General features: G+C 38.2%; 1 long non-coding RNA gene across 1 annotated transcript; it reads left to right on the top strand.

Annotated features, from left to right (window-relative positions):
* Positions 1-386: 386 nt before the first annotated feature.
* LOC112576837 lies at positions 387-2,355 on the top strand. Its single transcript, XR_003101925.1, has 3 exons — positions 387-447; positions 970-1,085; positions 2,329-2,355. It is a non-coding gene; the product is annotated as an uncharacterized LOC112576837 (long non-coding RNA).
* Positions 2,356-4,852: the final 2,497 nt, after the last annotated feature.

Here is a 4,852-nt window from a genome sequence, read left to right as displayed (position 1 = left end):
CTTGCGCATAGACAGCTTTGCGCAATGCGTCCCATTCCCACGTAGCAAGGCCACACAAGTGTCTTGCGAACTGACGTCATCCGCACACTGCATTGTGGGAAGTTAACAATATGGCAGGCTACATCGAAGACGAGATACTTTTCGAAGCAACTGTGGCGACTCTAGTTATTTTACATGAAGAGGAGAGAGAGAAGAAGAAAGAAAAAAAGATGTGGGTGAGGGAGTGGGTAGCTCGAAGAAACCGATTCGGAGCTTATTCGTGTCTGCTTAAAGAAATATCGTCAGAAGATTCACGGGAGTGCAGACGCTTTTTGCGCATGTCGTCTGCCACATTTTATGATCTGCTTCATTTAATCGAGCCTGCAATTCGCAGACAAGACACTGTTATGAGACAGTGCATACAAGCAGAAGAAAGACTGGCAGTGACCCTGCGTTACCTTGGTTCAGGTATGCATTTTTTTTTTTTTTGCTGCTTGGGTTGGTGACGAGAATGTTAGTTATAAGTTATGTACAGAAGGGTAGAAAGTGTGGAAAACTAAATGCTTATCTCAGATATAGCAGTAACAAGAACCTTAGAAGGAAGCACACTTAGCAGTAACAGTTCAAAGAAATGAAAATATAAGAGACGAGAAAGGATAAGCTTAAACGGGAAATGGTGGGGTGGCAATTATAGCAGTTGCTGTGAATATTCACATTTATTATACCACTTTAGTGCATTGTTTTTACAACTTGTCTTTGTGGTGGTGATCTTGATTGATCGATATAGCATTTTAATTTGGCAAAATGCTTCAGTGAATAAAATCATAAAGAAACAAAAGTGCAGAATTCATCACTATTGATTGTTTATAATAGTTGCTATATAATTTGTTATTGCCAACTGTTCAGTTTTAACTGCCAAGATGTTGTGTGGGATCACACTTTTGTGAATGCATTACAGAGGAACAGACAAGATCTGATTTTTTTTTTCAGGCAATTCATTTGCTGACCTAGCATTCCTTTTCCGGATTCCAGGCAACACCATCCACAAAATTGTGATGGATACGTGTGCAGCATTGTACAGGATTCTTCGAGTGGATTTTTTAAAGGTACACTGCTGATAAAGCTTAGAAAATATGGATGTACATCATTAGGGTCGATGAATGATTGCGGTGTTATTATATTGGAACCTCATTGTCAGTCAGATTTGTTGATAAATGTGTAATCAAATCAAAACAGACTTTATTGTCTGTCGAGGAGACCCAGGACAGAAATTTGTCTTCGCTCACAAGGGCAGGCATACATACTCATACAGACATTTAACACACAGTTAGGAGTAAAAAAGTGTAGATTGCACCAGTCCATCAAAGCAGTTTATGTTTATCCTAACAACAAACCTTGGGTGACCAAGGGCCTAAAAGCAGTGCTTTACAAAAAGAAATGTGTTTTTCACGGGTTCTGCCCACGACAGAAAATTTGTACATAGAGAGGTCCGTGATGCTATCCGTTGGTTCAAGGTGAAACACAAGTCCAAAATAGAGTCTCAGTTGCTACAGGTAACATCCGAGTAGCTTGGCAGGGACTCTGTGTGTGTCTCTTTGACACAGACATCAGGCTAAGTAGACAATCAGTATTATATTATTCAATTCCAAGTTATCAGTAAATAAACACAAAAATGAGTTTCCATTATAAATGACTCATGCTGGTATGTTGCGGAACAATACATAATGGCTGAAGACAAGTTGGATACTTGATGTTTATTTTTCTAATAAAGTGGTATTCTGTAATTTCTTTCTAATCTCATGCATCATTATAAATACATCCGATTGCATTTGATCTCGAATGTCGTCAGGAAAGTTTTCCGTTGTACGAGCTACCATTTGGTAAAAACAACTCATTCGGGGTAGCCTGTCTTGGCTCCGCCATTGCTTTCTCCATGAACTTCTCCCTGGACGTATGCAGTTGTTCTAGAAGCTCCACAGCCCGTGAAGCTGGCTTGGTGGTGTCTAATTTGTCTACCTTCCTCTTCTTTCTTGCACAGTCTGGTACCTTTGGTGGTGGTGTTTGCTCGTACACACTGGGTGAGGTTGGGGCAGCAGTTGCTTCAGCTGTTTCTCCTGAGCTGGCCCCCACAGAAGTGAGGAGAACTCTGATATCTCCTGTCTCCTCTTCTGGAACAAGGGGTTTTCTGAGGATTCCGAGGAGTTTGTTGATGCCAAACTCTGGAAATTAGATAAAATACTCATGAAATAAATTTCAATAAATCTTGTTTATGCTTTGTACATGCAAATATGCTATAGATAGATGCACATGTATATTTATACTGCTAAAATGTGATGTTTGTTGTTGCAGGTTCCAAGTACTGAGGCAGAATGGCAAACAAATTTCACTAGAATTTGCACAGCGATGGAATCTACCAAACTGCATTGGAGCCATAGATGGCAAGCATGTTGCCATTCGGTCCCCTGGTGGGTCAACACACTATAATTATTTAAAGTTCCACAGCATCATTCTTCTGCAGTTGTAGATGCAAAATATAGATTTCTGTATTTTAACGTGGGAGCAAATGGCAGGGCAGGTGATGCTGGTGTTTTCAGAGACAGTACTCTAGCTGCTGCTCTTGAGAACAACACTCTTAATATTCCAACACCAGTGCCTCTCCCAGGCCGTGTTACACCTGTCCATATTTTATTGTAGGGGACGATGCCTTTCCCCTTAAACCATATTTACTAAAGCCATTCCCATTCAGAAGAGTCATTCAGAACCTACAAGATGCTGAGGAGGAGATGGAGAGGAGGCGACAGCGAATTTTTTGACTATAGATTGTCGAGAGCGAGAAGAATTGTAAAACGTGTTTGGCATTCTGGCGGCACGCTTTGGTGTTTTACAAGAACCAATGGCCCATAGCCGGAAAGGGCCACAACAGTAACACTAGCATGTATTGCACTCCACAACTTCTTAAGATCTAAAGTGGACCAAGAGTTTGTGCCACCCTGTTTCATTGACAGGGAAGACACTGAAAGCCATAGATTAATTGAGGGAGACTGGCGCCAGAATCCACATCAGCTGCAGCCCCTTAACAATGCGGCAGTCAACAGGTCTTCGACTGATGCCAGACTTGTGCGCGAGGAAGTGAAAAATTACGTGAATGAGGAGGGCACCGTGCCATGGCAAAGTCATATTGTATTTGGTTAAGATTTGAGTAAGTATATGAGCATGATGCTTGAACGATTTGAAATTGATAAATGTATAGTATTTCAATGTTGCCCTTGTATCCGATGCAATCATTGGACAGCAGAACAGTTGAACATTCTTTTTCAGTGCTCACAGTCTTTAAATCTTACTGTTAATCTTGATAAATCAAATGTCTTGATTTTTTGAAATGGTGGTTTTATATGTGGTTAAGAAAAATGGTTATGTGGTAATTCTTTTTTTAAAATTGTGAATGTATACAAATACTTGAGTATAGTTTTCTCCACAAGGTGTATTTTTACACATGCATTAGAAGATATTGCTGAAAAAGCAAAGAGGGGAGTTATACGTATTCTCAAACTGTTATGGTACATTGGTGATACTTCACCTAACCTGTTTTTCAAACTTTTTGATGCACAGGTTCAGTCAATACTTTTATATGGCTCTGAAATATGGGGTCTGTGTACCAGTAATGATAGCATGGAGAAGGTTCACACCTTCAAAAAGGTTATAAACTGAAACTGTTCCTACAAATCCTGAAGCAGAGACTGATAAACTGTCACACAACAGTGGCATAATGCTATTCAAAAGCATTTCAAGATATTTCCCATACAATACATTCAAGACTCCTATTATTTTAAGCAGCTATCTTGTCTGGTTGAAACACAGAGGCATAAAAGATACCTTCATAAAATTTAGAATGGGTATAACTGTACTTAAATGCCATCAGCAGCGTTATTTTTAACTCAATCAGAATGTTTGAACTGCCCCTTTTGCCCTGACATAGTTGAAACTGAACAGCACTTTCTCCTTACATGCCCTAAATATATGGACCTTCGTAAACTTTTCATCTCTAAAAAATATTCTAAGCACCCTTCCCTTTTCCATTTCAGATAATAGATTGAAAACTGCACGTCTTGCCTCTTTTGTTTATAATGCACTGGAAATAAGAAAAACTGTGACTTAGACCAAAGATATGTTACTGTTAGTTGGTTATATGTTGTCTTGTGACTAAAAATAATTTGATGAGTATATATTTGTACTTGCATATTTATACAACTGTATGATGTATGGTTAAATGACAATGCATATCTTTACTTGCACATGAGCATGTTGTGCTTACCTATAATTATATTACTATTGATATATATCTTTGATGGTTATGCACCCCCCTTGAAAAGGGCTGATGGCCTATTCAGTAAACTGATTCTGATTGAAAATCAAAAAATATTTAACTATTAAATGAATGATGGAGATGCATACTGCAGCATTCTGTTATTTTTGTTTGTGTGCATTCTGTGTCGAGAAACCATAATGCATTCTTTTGAGATAACCATGTGTGTCTGATCTGTGATCGACATATTATCTTGATTATTTTTCACCTGTAACCTTTACCATCTTAAAATTACCCACTGGGACTAATAAAGTTGGTCCTTATCATTATGTTAAACAAATAATCAAATTTTATCAAACAAGGATATTGGTAGATATCTTAAAGCATTTAAAAAGTTGTACTGACACTTTCGTGTTTTAAAATAATGTGAAAACAATTTGACAATTAAACAACTAGAGCTGAAATATTGCAGATTTGATAAAAATAATTTGAAAATAAATGTTAAGACTATCACACGGAGGCTATTGCCAGTTTGAAAATATAGATATTAGCGGTTAACTCAAAGTGCTT

Source organism: Pomacea canaliculata, linkage group LG1 (assembly GCF_003073045.1).
Source record: "Pomacea canaliculata isolate SZHN2017 linkage group LG1, ASM307304v1, whole genome shotgun sequence".
NCBI classification, from domain to species: Eukaryota; Metazoa; Mollusca; class Gastropoda; order Architaenioglossa; family Ampullariidae; genus Pomacea; species Pomacea canaliculata.
Note: the sequence above shows the minus strand (reverse complement) of the source record. Positions and strands in the feature narration are given on the sequence as shown.